Raw genomic sequence first — 14,248 nt, forward strand, 5'->3', positions numbered from 1 at the left:
AGCAGTTAGGTAGCGGCGCTCCAACAGTTAGGTAGCGGGGCTGCAGCAGTTAGGTAGCAGGGCTGCAGCAGTTAGGTAGCGGGGCTGCAGCAGTTAGGTAGCGGGGCCGTATTAGTTAGGTAGCGGGGCTGCAGTAGAAGTTAGGTAGCAGGGCAGTAGCAGTTAGGTAGCGGGGCTGCAGCAGTTAGGTAGCAGGGCTGCAGCAGTTAGGTAGCGGGGCTGCAGCAGTTAGGTAGCGGGGCAGTATTAGTTAGGGAGCGGTGCTGCAGCAGTTTGGTAGCCGGGCTGCAGCAGTTAAGTAGCGGGGCTGCAGTAGAAGTTAGGTAACGAGGTCTTTCACCTATCCATTAATTGTCTGTATTTACCCTAACCATTAAAGAAGAACCAGAAAAGCCTGTCTCGGTCCAGCCTCCCATCAACTCTTTGATAAACAGGTGGAACAGGAAGCCATCATTGCTTTTAAAGCTATGTGCCGGGCTATTAAAGCGCAAAGCCCTGCAATGGGACGATTGAAGTCTGGTGTAAAATCTCAATTTATACTGTAGATCTACAGAGACCATGAGAGCCGCTGCAGCCGTCCTATTGGTCCTCTGTCTCCTGACCATCAGTCACGGTAAGTTACCATCATCTGAAACATGCTTGATGAACTTGGAATTGATCAAGATTTTATTGGTGCAATCTACTCATATGTCTTTGACTCTATAGCATGGGACAATCAGGAGCTAGTGGACATCAAGAATCTGATGCAGATTGATGTAGGACTGGGCAAGTGGTTGCAACGGACACAAGTAAAATTTCCTACTACCCGGTAGGTGATAATTGGGTCTGCCTGTCTGGTTCCCTGAATCATATCACTGTAGGACCAGCAGGGATCTGGGGTATCAACAAGGCAGACTCAATTCACAAGTGTGTGGCCAGTAACTGGGTGCAAGCTGCAGGTAAGTGGAGAGCACTGCTCAATATTTATCCAGAGGACACCTGCTTCTTAGCTTTCCTGATACCATCAGGGTGTTGAAAAAATGATTAATGTTTTACAATTTTAACATGTAAGTCATTTGGCAGAATTCACAGATACGTGCTCCCGTTTGCTTGTCTGTCCGTCTGTCTTTGTTGTCTTCAGGCCTTCTGAAGCAGGTGGATGCTGGAGGTGTTCAGTTTATTGTTGGACGATACTCCATACTGTCGGACACGCACAAGGGACCAGACACCCCTTCCATGGACAAGAGTGCCAGGAAGTATGAAGTACTACAGTTGTGGACCCTTTGGCTGCTGGGCAGTGAACAAGAATGATGATATCTACTTAATTAGTGTAAGATCTGGGAAAGAGTGTGAGAGCTGGAGTAGAGTAGTAGAGGATGAAGAGTGTCAGTTATTTTAAAACTGTTTCATATTATAACTGTTGAAATTGTCCTAAAACACTGATTGAATCTGTTTGTTTCCAGCTGAATCAAGACTGCCTAAACAACGGGTGGAGTCCCATTGACGGCAAGCTTTTTATGATTGAGGTGGCAACTGATGGTAGTGGGGTCAATTTTTTGGGTGATATTTATACTAGGTAAGGTTGTGTTAGGTTCTGAACAAACAGAGTAAAAACTCACGAAAAGCTCAAACTAAGTTCATTCACCCACTGGGTTAAACAACTGCAAAATACAAAAACATGATTGCACATACACATATATTTTTGTCCTCCTACTAGCCGGAATCAACTCCTTGCACATCTAGACAGCCAATACATCTCTGTTGCTAGTCAAGAACTTGTTTGGTTCCTCTCACTGGTGTAGTCATGGCCCCGCCTGACGCTAAAACCTTTGTGGTCTGTTCCTTCTCACTCCATCTGACCTGTGACCTGGGCCGAATTCCTCTCTCCTCCTTAATCCACACCTGTCCTCCCTTATCTGTGACTGAAACCAGACATTTGCCCTGTGCTTCCCCCCTTAGGATACATGAGATTCAACAATAACATGTTTGACAGAATGTAAACTTTCTTCATTTCCATGTCTCAGTCAACAATTTTCCATACACCTACAGTACCAGTCAAAAGTTAGGACACAACTACTCATTCAAGGGTTTTTTCTTTAGTTTTACTATTTTCTACATTGTAGAATAATAGTGAAGACATCAAAACTGTGAAATAACACATATGGAATCGTGTAGTTACCAAAAAATGTTAAACAAATCAAAATATATTTTAGATTCTTCAACGTAGTATCACATAGTGATCCAAGATGGCGTAGCAGTGCAGACGTGTTTGTCGTTGTCCTGTGTAAATTGTCTTTTTTCGTCTTTTGTATATATTTCAATCTCTTTTTCCATTTTTAAATTAAATATACCTTCCGGCAACCCGCCTCACCCAATGTGATACGGATCCGCTATTTTTTTTAGACCTTACAGCTAGAACCTCCATCAGAAGATAGCCATCAGATGCTAGCCAGCTAATTAGCTACCAGCTATTTAGTCATTGTTAGCCACTGCTAGCGGCCTTTACCTCTAGCTCAGACACCAGCCGCTTTTACCCTGGATAAAACCCGCCAGTCTGCTCAGTGCAATATCAACCCTGAGAATTATTGGACTGCTTTTCTCCACCATTACTCCATTACTGGACCATTACTCCAGATCACCACAGCTAGCTAGCTGCTACCGAGTGGCCCAGCCCCGAAGCTAGCCTTTGAGCCAGGCCCATCTCCCGGCCTGCTCAGTGGACCCTATGATCACTCGGCTACACAGCTGATGCCCCCCGGACTCTTCACTAACACGACTAGAAGCCACTACATCGCCGGATTCCTGCCGTAAGCTCTGGACCTTTGCATCGGATCATCGCAACTAGCTAGCTGCTACCGAGTGGCTAACGCCTTTGTCCCGAAGCTAGTACAAGTTAGCCCCGAGCCAGGCGCATCTCCCGGCTAGCAAACAAAATTACTCCAGCTACAATACCTCTTTAACCAATTCACCTGGACCCTTTGTCGACACGGAGCCCCGCCGATCCATCACGTCTGGTCTGCCGACGTAATTCAGTCCGATGTTCCCTCAACCGCCCTTTGTCGGATGTCGGTTCTGCTAGCACCGGCCTGCTAACCTTTATGAACGCTGTGTCTCCTGCTTGTTAGCGTAGTAACGACTTCCCTGTTTCATTTATTTCTGTTCACTGGACCCTATGATATCTGGCTTCATAGCTGATGCCTGCTGGACTGTTCATTAATTACGATACTCCATTTTGTTTATCTGTCGGCCCCAGACTTCGAACTCAGGCCCTGTGTGTAGTTAACTGACCCTCTCTGCCCATTCATCGCCATTTTACCTGTTGTTGTTGTCTTAGCTGATTAGCTGTTGCTGTCTTACTCATTGTTGTCTTAGCTAGCTCACCCAATCAACACCTGTGATTGCTTTATGCCTCGCTTTATGTCTCTCTCTAATGTCAATATGCCTTGTATACTGTTGTTTAGGGTAGTTATCATTGTTTTATTTTACTGCGGAGCCCCTATCCCCACTCAACATGACTCAGATACCGCTTTTGCCCCACCTCCCACAAATAGGGTGACCTCAACTAGCATAACTAGCGCCTCCAGAGATGCAACCTCTTATTGTCACTCAATGCCTAGGTTTACCTCCACTGTACCCGCACCCTACCAAACCCCTGTCTGTACATTATGCCCTGAATCTTTTCTACCACACCCAGAAATCTGCTCCTTTTATTCTCTGTCCCCAATGCACTAGACGACCAGATTTGATAGCCTTTAGCTGTAAATCATATCAAATGTTTTTATATAGCCCTTCTTACATCAGCTGATATCTCAAAGTGCTGAACAGAAACCCAGCCTAAAACCCCAAATAGCAAGCAAAGCAGGTGTAGAAGCACGGTGGCTAGGAAAAACTCCCTAGAAAGGCCAAAACCTAGGAAGAAACCTAGAGGAACCAGGCTATGAGGGGTGGCCAGTCCTCTTCTGGCTGTGCCGGGTGGAGATTATAACAGAACAAGGCCAAGATGTTCAAATGTTCATAAATGACCAGCACGGTCAAATAATAATAATCACAGTAGTTGTCGAGGGTGCAACAAGTCAGCACCTCAAGACTAAATGTCAGTTGGCTTTTCATAGCCGATCATTGAGAGTATCTCTACCGCTCCTGCTGTCTGTAGCGAGTTGAGAACAGCAGGTCTGGGACAGGTAGCACGTCCAGTGAACAGGTCAGGGTTCCATAGCCCCAGGCAGAACAGTTGAAACTGGAGCAGCAGCACGGCCAGGTGGACTGGGGACAGCAAGGAGTCATCATGCCAGGTAGTCCTGAGGCATGGTCCTAGGGCTCAGGTCCTCCGAGAGAGAGAATTAGAGAGAGCATACTTAAATTCACACAGGACACCGGATAAGAGAAATACTGCAGATATAACAGACTGGCCCTAGCCCCCCGACACACAAACTACTGCAGCATAAATACTGGAGGCTGAGACAGGAGGGGTCAGGAGACACTGTGGCCCCATCCAATGATACCCCCGGACAGGGCCAAACAGGCAGGATATAACCCCACCCACTTTGCCAAAGCACAGCCCCCACACCACTAGAGGGATAACTTCAACCACCAACTTACCATCCTGAGACAAGGCTGAGTATAGCCCACAAAGATCTCTGGCACGGCACAACCCAAGGGGGGCCGCCAACCCAGACAGGAAGACCACGTCAGTGACTCAACCCACTTAAGTGACGCACCCCTCCTAGGGACGGCATGGAAGAACACCAATAAGCCAGTGACTCAGCCCCTGTACTAGGGTTAGAGGCAGAGAATCCCAGTGGAGAGAGGGGAACTGGCCAGGCAGAGACAGCAAGGGCGGTTCGTTGCTCCAGAGCTTTTCCGTTCACCTTCACACTCCTGGGCCAGACTACACTCAATCATAGGACCTACTGAAGAGATGAGTCTTCAGTAAAGACTTAAAGGTTGAGACCGAGTCTGCGTCTCTCACATGGGTAGGCAGACCATTCCATAAAAATGGAGCTCTATAGGAGAAAGCTCTGCCTCCAGCTGTTTGCTTAGAAATTCTAGGGACAATTAGGAGGCCTGTGTCTTGTGACCGTAGCGTACGTGTAGGTATGTACTGCAGGACCAAATCGGAAAAATAGGTAGGAGCAAGCCCATGTAATGCTTTGTAGGTTAGCAGTAAAACCTTAATCAGACCTTGCCTTAACAGGAAGCCAGTGTAGGGAGGCTAGCACTGGAGTAATATGATCAATTTTTTTTGGTTCTAGTCAGGATTCTACCAGCCGTATTTATCACTAACTGAAGTTTATTTAGCCATATTACAACCTATGTTTTGTGATAGTTGAGTTGTTTGCTCTATAACATGTTAGTTCATATGCCTTGACATGTATGCCTAAGGCCGAGGCAATAAGAATACACCGTGACAGAATAAATTCAACCACACCTTTGTTTCATCATTTTCAGACCACTAAACAACTATTGATTTAGAACCACGTTACCCGCAAGTATAAAAAAATAAACAGGAGCTGCCTTCACTATTCCAGCACCATTTAATCTTCAACATTTTAACATCAAATCCCCTATGCTTAGTCTAATACAGTGACAACTAATATACTAAAATATACCAAAAACGATTTAGTCCAATCAATGTCCAATAAATGTAATCTCACTGTGTTCTTTGGGACCTTCAATGGTGCAGAAATGTGTTGGTATCCTTCCCTATATCTGTGCCTCGACACAATCCTGTCTCAGAGCTCTACAGACAATTCCTTTGATATCATGAATTGGTTTTTGCTCTGACATGCACTGTCAACTGTGGGACCTGATATAGACAGGTTTGTACCTTTCCAAATCATGTCCAATCAATTGAATTTACAACAGGTGGATGATCAATGAAAACAGGATGCACCTGAGCTCAAAATGAGTCTCGTATCAAAGGGTCTGAATACTTGTGTAAATAAGGTATTAATATTTTTTATATTCAACAAATGTGAAGAAAAAAATCTTGCTTTGTCGTTATGGGGTATTGTGTGTGCAGATGTCGTTTTGTGCCGTCTGCTTTGCATAATATAAGGAATGCAAAATTATTTGTACTTTTAATTTTGATAGTATATTTAGACTATTACTCAAGGACTATTTTACTGGGTGACTTTCACTTGTAGGTGTGGACTCATCTAGTGGGCTGGACACTTGACGTTTTTACCATCAGAAGCCAGAGGTTGAGGGTAAATGGGTGCCTGTCAGGGGAGCTGGCATCATCAACAGGCTCACCTCTGGGACTTCCTCTCACCACTCTGATATATACTGTATATTCTGTCGTAGCCACTACACTCTTAGAAAAAAGGGTTCCAAAAGGGTTGTTTGGCTGTCCCCATAGAATAACTATTTTTGATTCAAAGTAGAACCCTTTTTGGTTCCAGATAGAACTCTTTTGGGCTCCATGTAGGACCTCCCAAAAGGGTTCTACCTGGAACCAAAAAGGGTTCTTCAAAGGATTTTCCCATGGGGACAGCTGAAGAACCCTTTTCGGTTCTAGATCTCACCTTTTTTTCTAAGAGTGTACGAGAACCAACTCAACCTGTTGTTTGTGGACGACTCAGTAATAGTCCTTCATGCAGTTAAAACTGCTGATGATTTTGTACATTGATGCGACAGTTTATTCTTACAACTGAATGTGACAAACACTAAAGATATGTGTATTGATTTCAGGCATTAACCCCATACCCCTCAGAACACTATCATCCACAGCCAGGTGGTAGACAGCAGGTGGTAGACATCATGTTCTAGCTGGTCTGACTAGCATGGTCTAGCTGGTTTTGCTAGTGACAAGCCTTCAGTGTATTTTGGACAATAGTGACAAGCCTTCATTCACTGTGTTTTTGACACAGGTGACAAACCTTCACTGAATTTTGGACACATACAAGCTTATAATGGTGATGCTGTTATACTGGTGACGAAGCTGGTCAAGCTGGTCTGGACCACGTCCAACAGTTTGGGTAGTCATTCTGGATGCATATTGTGTGAGAAGAAAAGTTCAAAATTGTTGATATCCCCACTCTGGCTGGATTCTGATAGGAATTAAACATCCCTTTTCAAGCTAGCATGACGTGACTTGATTCTGGTGACTGGCTTATTTTGGGTCACCATCAAAAACACACTGAAGTCTGGTCATCACAAAAACACAACAAAGAGACCACGGAAACACAGCGAAGGCTGGTCACCAGCATCGTCAACAGTCCTCGTCCTGGTCTAGGCTGTTTTTCCTCAGCAGAGGAGGCTGCCATCTTTATGCATGTGAATACTCTACACTTCAATTCTGGTAGGTGGACACATCAAACGTACAGGCCTAAAGAAAGTCTACACCTCCATTTTGGTTGTGTTACAAAGTGGGATTGAAAAATATGTAATGGTGATTGGTAGTGTCTTTGGGGTCAACTCTGCGGGTAGTGTTTATACCAGGTAAGGTTGCTACTGAACTATGTGTATAGTTCCACCCTTTCCCCCTCAACATTATTAACTTGAATATGACTTGTAATAAGAACTTACAATAATAATGATATACCTTTATGAATAACTCTGATCCTTACTGTTGTCATGACGTTGCCCTCTTTGGGTACAGCGAGCACTATTCCCCCCTCCCTCTGCAACAGCCTTTTCTATGCACCATCCCCCTACCTCTGTCTCCCACACCCAGGCTGCTGTGGTCAGAAGAGGTCGTAAATTCCTAGAGAAGATCCTGCCTCATGGCCAGACAGTATAGAGAGAGTGAGTTTTCATAGAGAGAACAAAGGAATTTCTTCCACCTCACAGAACTTGACAACCGAACAATATTCAGGTTCTGGAGAAGGTATAAAAGATCGGTGAAGAATCCAGCTACGAACTGGTCCGTTTGGTTCAATTTTGTGAAATTCATGAGAAACAATACAGCCACATTACCATAACCATGTTTATAGAAGAGTCTCAGGTATGAGACTTACATCTAATGGTTGTATAAAATGAATGAATAAGGATGAAGCTATTTGTGAGGTGATGGGATGCTATGTAATGATGTTAATGTGAGAGAATTGTATTTCTGTTTAAAGTTTCACTAAGTCATTGGCACGCCCCTAGGGGCACAGACAGGACCTGGCGTCATGAGACAGCCTTTTCGATGTTCCGAATAAAATCCCCACCTGGGTTTTCCCACTTCAGACCAGCTTACCTCGATAACGAGAGGGCCAAGGTTTGAGAGGAGACCAGCTTACCTCGATAATGAGATGGCTAAAGGTTGCAGACCCTGCATTTCTCTTGCTGAATCTTTTAACCATCCCATGTGGTTATACTCTTAGACTATTGATACCGACAGAATTAGAACAAGTCTTTGGTACTAATTACTAGTCTGCAGCTAGGAATTCGGTATCATTGAACGGGAAGACCGACAACCGCCGAAACACCTATCCTATAACGACATGAATGAATGTCACTCTGAACTATCCATTCTAACCACGACAGAGAGCGAGAGAGGGCGGACAGACTCTTCAACAGAAACGAACGTTTCAACAGAGATCCCGACGACACACTGAGCATAAATATATATATTGATTGCAATTGTGCCCGAATGAGTGAGCGTTCATGTGCAAAGGATTAGCATTTCAATTGTTATAATATTCAACTCTGTAGTGTCTCCTCAGCTGACCCCCCACTCCCCGTTTGTCTAACAAGCCGCCATGCCGGTTTAGCCCACTAGGGCACATTCCTCTATCATTTCTTTGTAACCATATCTACTGTTTGTTATGCATTTCTGTGAATTACTTAGTTAGTAAATAAATGATTTTAAGACAATTGATGTATGGATGACTCATAGTGAAGACTGGGTTCGTGCAGATAACCAACAATTTACGACGTTTGGAATGAGACTAACGCGAGGTAAATAATAATTAATTAATTCGAAGGCTAATTGATCACATATTAAAATATCTGAAAGTTATATTAGGAAAATTATAACTTTGTAATCTGAATATTTTCCTTGGTGCCCCGATTTCCTAGTTAATTACAGTTACATGATGAATCAGGTTAATCGCGTAATAATAATTACAGAGAGTTATTTGATAAATAAGTCTTCAGTTTTAATGATGCCAAAGACACGACTCTGTACATGCTTTGTGAGTGTCACGAATGTCGTTGTAATGATGGTCGGACCAAGATGCAGCGTGGGATAGGTTAATCATAATTTTATTTATGATAACCGGCAACAAAACAATAAAGAGTAACCATAAATATGATCCCCAATCAGAGACGACGATAGACAGCTGCCTCTGATTGGGAACCATACCAGGCCAACATAGAAATACAAAAAACTAGAGTACCCACCCTAGTCACACCCTGACCTAACCAAAATAGAGAATAAAAAGGCTCTCTAAGGTCAGGGCGTGACAGTGAAGCTCTTTAAAGAAACATTTAAATAGATACATAAATAAAATCTGTCAAATTAAATCAGATCTAAACATATAACAGACTTATAAAGAAATGTATAGACAGTGTAAGGTAAAATATGTAAAAGTTGAATGTCACAGACAGCAGTCACATGTAGCTAGACAACAGTCACATGTAGCTAGACAAATGTAACCTCTCTCAAATTTATACATAGAGCTATGAATGCACAGACAGACAAATGTATTTTTTATTTTTCTTTGAAACATGTTTATTAAAGCTGTACATTGTTTGTTTACAATAACATTGTTTACAAACAATTTAGTAAAAATGTACATTTTAGCTTCTGATGCGGTTGTATTAAGCCCAAGAGGCAGAAGTTATATTCTTCAAAAATCAATGGCTATATACAATTATTAAAGTCCGAAAATGTATGTACTTAAAAAAAGGATAAGCTTTAAACCGTGAACCCCAACCCTTTCTTCAACACAGAGACGGCATCACAGCCAGTAAACCAGAGGGCACCGGATGGAGCAATATCCCAATGGGCATGCTCATGGGCCACGTGACCTACGACCTGGGCCGTCTTTGGGTCGTCTCCAAGTCTGTACAGTACTTTATCTCTATCAATAGTAATCACTGATCTTACTGACATTTTTTTTAAATCATACATTTTTTGATCACTTCTTGATTAACACTTCAATAGATCTTTGCCATGGAGGCTATTAGATCATAATGTAAACTTGGGCAAGGTCATGTTGGTCACAATCCACATGTTTTGCTGTGCTTCAGAGGTCATCAATAGGGTTGAATGTAATCCTTCTCATTGCTTATTATCTTATGATATAATAATTTCCCGCAAAAATAAATCATTCAGTTTTAAACTTGTAATTTTTGTATAATCTTATTGAACAGGGGGAAGTTTAGGTTGCTCTGCCAGTGTTAATTTTAGCATGTAAATCTTGATGGGGCAAACTCAACCAATTTCTTTTTATACATGCCAGCAAAGCCCCTACACAACACAACATTAAAAAATACATTAATTGCACTATAAGGGTGAGAAACGGTGCCCACAAACTGTTAGGGCCTACATAAAGCTGTCCCAACAGCGGAGCTTTCCTTTCAGCACCATGGAGTATTTCCTTACCACCACTAGAGTTGGCTCTCAGCAGAGCCTGGCAACCTGGTCTCAGAGCATTCCGTATTATTCAGTATGTAAATTTACTTTTTAGTCATTTAGCAGACGCTCTTATCCAGAGCCACTTACAGTAGTGAATGCATACACTTCATACATTTTTTTTTTCTTCCCGTACTGGTCCCCCGTGGGAATCGAACCCACAACCCTGGCGTTGCAAACACTATGCTCTACCAACTGAGCCACACGGCACCATGAATCTAAACAGTCCATTTAGTATGACATGTTGCATTTCGTATGGTATGTATTCATTTGTGGATGTCCATCAGCCATCTCGTATGATATATTACAGATTACAATTGGTATTATGTTATGAATTTGCAACGCGTACAATATGTTACGAATTCTGGCTAGGTGGCTAACGTTAGATAGATGGCTAATGTTAGCGAGGCTAGGTTAGGGGTTAAGTTTAGGAGTTAGGTTAAAGGTTAGGAGAAGGGTTATGCTAAGTAGTTGCAAAGTAGCTAAACAGTAGTAAGTAGTTCAATTTGCCAATTCGCTAAAATGCTAAAGTAATCCGTGATGAGATTTGAACTAGCAACCTTTGGTTTTCTAGATGCTCCCTTTATACGCCCACACATCCACCCCGACTTAAGTAACCATCTGTCTTGTCTAACAATACCAAACCTAACATATCATACAAATTGTTGAGTCCTGGACATATGTTTATGAGACCAGGCTAAGCATCGTCTGGCAGCGAAACAGTTTATTCAACTTCTTTTACTGCATTTAAAAAAAACGTAGCTGATATGGCTGACTTAAATAAATATGGTTTCTAGTGACTCCTTGTAGATTTGTGTAACTCGATAAGAACCACATTCTCCTTCAATAATAACAAATGCTGACATTAATCTAGACTTTTGAATCATACACAAACATTATTACATTTCTGTTCAGTAAATTCATGTTTGTTCTGGTCATTAACACTTATCTTTAAGTATAAGCAAGTGCAAGCAAACGAGCTGCGATGAGGTAGGCCTATTCCTTAAGCACTTTCAAAACGGACACAGACAGAAATTCAGATAGATGTTAGTTCAGATAAATTCAGCAAGATGTTGAGGCCTTAAAGAAGAGGCCTCAACATTTAATTTAAGTCACCACAGAGAGAGAGAGCGAGAGAGAGAGAGATGCGGTTAGCCTACCATTTTAAGTATTTTAATAGGCCTATAAGGTCTAAAAAGAAAGGAAAATACAATAATGAGGATCCACCTTTATAGACAATATACAGACACATTGCACAAACAAAACAACCCTTGCAATATCAACTGGAATTACATAGGTCTATTACTGAACTTTTTGTTGAAAACAATATTTGAATGGGAAGAGACTGTCACTGGCAAACATGGTTAAAGACCCAACAACATTATATAGTATCCCCTCCTCGTGGAGAAAAGCACATTAACTTATTATAAGACACAAAGTATGCAAAACAATGAAAAGCATCATTCCAACATTACCTAAAATTATGAATAAGATACTAATGAGTATTCAGACCCCTTGACTTTTTCCACATTTTGTTATGTTACAGCCTTATTTTAAAATGGATTAAATTGTTTTTTTTATCCTTATCTATCTACACACAATACCCCATAATGACAAAGCAAAAACAGGTTTTTAGAATTATTTGCAAACGGAAATATCACAATTACATAGTATTCAGACCCTTTACTCAGTACTTTGTTGATGCACCTTAGGCAGCGAATACAGCCTCGAGTCTTTTTGGGTATGACTCGACAAGCTTGGCTCACCTTTTTTTGGGGAGTTTCTCCCATACTTCTCTTTAGAGCCTCTCAAGCCCTGTCAGGTTGGATGGGGAGCGTCACTGCACAGCTATTTTCATGTGTCTCCAGAGATGTTCGATCGGGTTCAAGTCCAGGAACTGGCTGGGCCACTCAAGGACATTCAGAGGCTTGTCCCAAAGCCACTCCAGCGCTATCTTGGCTGTGTGCTTAGGGTCGTTGTCCTGTTGGAAGGTGAAGCTGGGCCCCAGTCGGAGGTCCTGAGCGCTCTGGAGCAGGTTTTCATCAAGGATCTCTCTGTACTTTCCTTTGTTCATCTTTCCTTTGATCCTGACTAGTCTCCAAGTCCCTGCCGCTGAAAATCATCCTCACAGCATGATGCTGCCACCACCATGCTTCACCATATGGATGGTGCCTAGGTTTCCTCCAGATGTGACCCTTGGCATTCAATCTTGGTTTCATCAGACCAGAGAATCTTGTTTCTCATGTTTTGAGATTCCTTTAGGGGCCTTTTGGCAAACTCCAAGCGGGCTGTCATGTGCCTTTTACTGAGGAGTGGCTTCCGTCTGGCCACTCTACCACAAAGACCTGATTGGTGGAATGCTGTTCTCCCATCTCCACAGAGGAACTCGGGTTCTTGGTCACCTCCCTGACCAAGGCCCTTCTCCGATTGCTCAGTTTGGCTGGGTGGCAAGCTCTAGGAATAGTCTTGGTGGTTCCAAACTTCTTCCATTTAAGAATGATGGAGGCTATTGTGTTCTTGGGGACCATCAAAGCTGCAGACATTTTTTGATACCCTTCCCCAGATCTGTGCCTCGACACAATCCTGTCTCGGAGCTCTACGGACAATTCCTTCAACCTCATGGCTTGGTTTTTGCTCTGACATGCACTGTCAACCTTATATAGACATGTGTGTGCCTTTCGAAATCATGTCCAATGAATTGAAAGTACCACAGGTGGACTCCAATCAAGTTGTAGAAACATCTCAAGGATGATCAATGGAAACAGGATTCACCTGAGCTCAATTTTGAGTCTCAAAGAAAAAGGGTCTGAATACTTATGTACACTGCTCAAAAAAATAAAGGGAACACTTAAACAACACAATGTAACTCCAAGTCAATCACACTTCTGTGAAATCAAACTGTCCACTTAGGAAGCAACACTGATTGACAATAAATTTCACATGCTGTTGTGCAAATGGAATAGACAACAGGTGGAAATTATAGGCAATTAGCAAGACACCCCCAATAAAGGAGTGGTTCTGCAGGTTGTGACCACAGACCACTTCTCAGTTCCTATGCTTCCTGGCTGATGTTTTGGTCACTTTTGAATGCTGGCGGTGCTTTCACTCTAGTGGTAGCATGAGACGGAGTCTACAACCCACACAAGTGGCTCAGGTAGTGCAGCTCATCCAGGATGGCAGATCAATGCGAGCTGTGGCAAGAAGGTTTGCTGTGTCTGTCAGCGTAGTGTCCAGAGCATGGAGGCGCTACCAGGAGACAGGCCAGTACATCAGGAGACGTGGAGGAGGCCGTAGGAGGGCAACAACCCAGCAGCAGGACCGCTACCTCCGCCTTTGTGCAAAGAGGAGCAGGAGGAGCACTACCAGAGCCCTGCAAAATGACCTCTAGCAGGCCACAAATGTGCATGTGTCTGTTCAAACGGTCAGAAACAGACTCCATGAGGGTGGAATGAGGGTCCGACGTCCACAGGTGGGGGTTGTGCTTACAGCCCAACACCGTGCAGGACGTTTGGCATTTGCCAGAGAACACCAAGATTGGCAAATTCGCCACTGGCGCCCTGTGCTCTTCACAGATGAAAGCAGGTTCACACTGAGCACATGTGACAAACGTGACAGTGTCTGGAGACGCCGTGGAGAACATTCTGCTGCCTGCAACATCCTCCAGCATGACCGGTTTGGCGGTGGGTCAGTCATGGTGTG

General features: G+C 43.2%; 1 pseudogene; it reads left to right on the plus strand.

Moving 5' to 3' along the window:
* The first annotated feature begins 558 nt into the window (after positions 1-558).
* Positions 559-10,015, plus strand: LOC123728261 (fish-egg lectin-like; annotated as a pseudogene).
* Positions 10,016-14,248: the final 4,233 nt, after the last annotated feature.

The sequence above is a fragment of the Salmo salar genome, chromosome 17 (assembly GCF_965601325.2).
Source record: "Salmo salar chromosome 17, fSalSal1, whole genome shotgun sequence".
Lineage (NCBI taxonomy): Eukaryota > Metazoa > Chordata > Actinopteri > Salmoniformes > Salmonidae > Salmo > Salmo salar.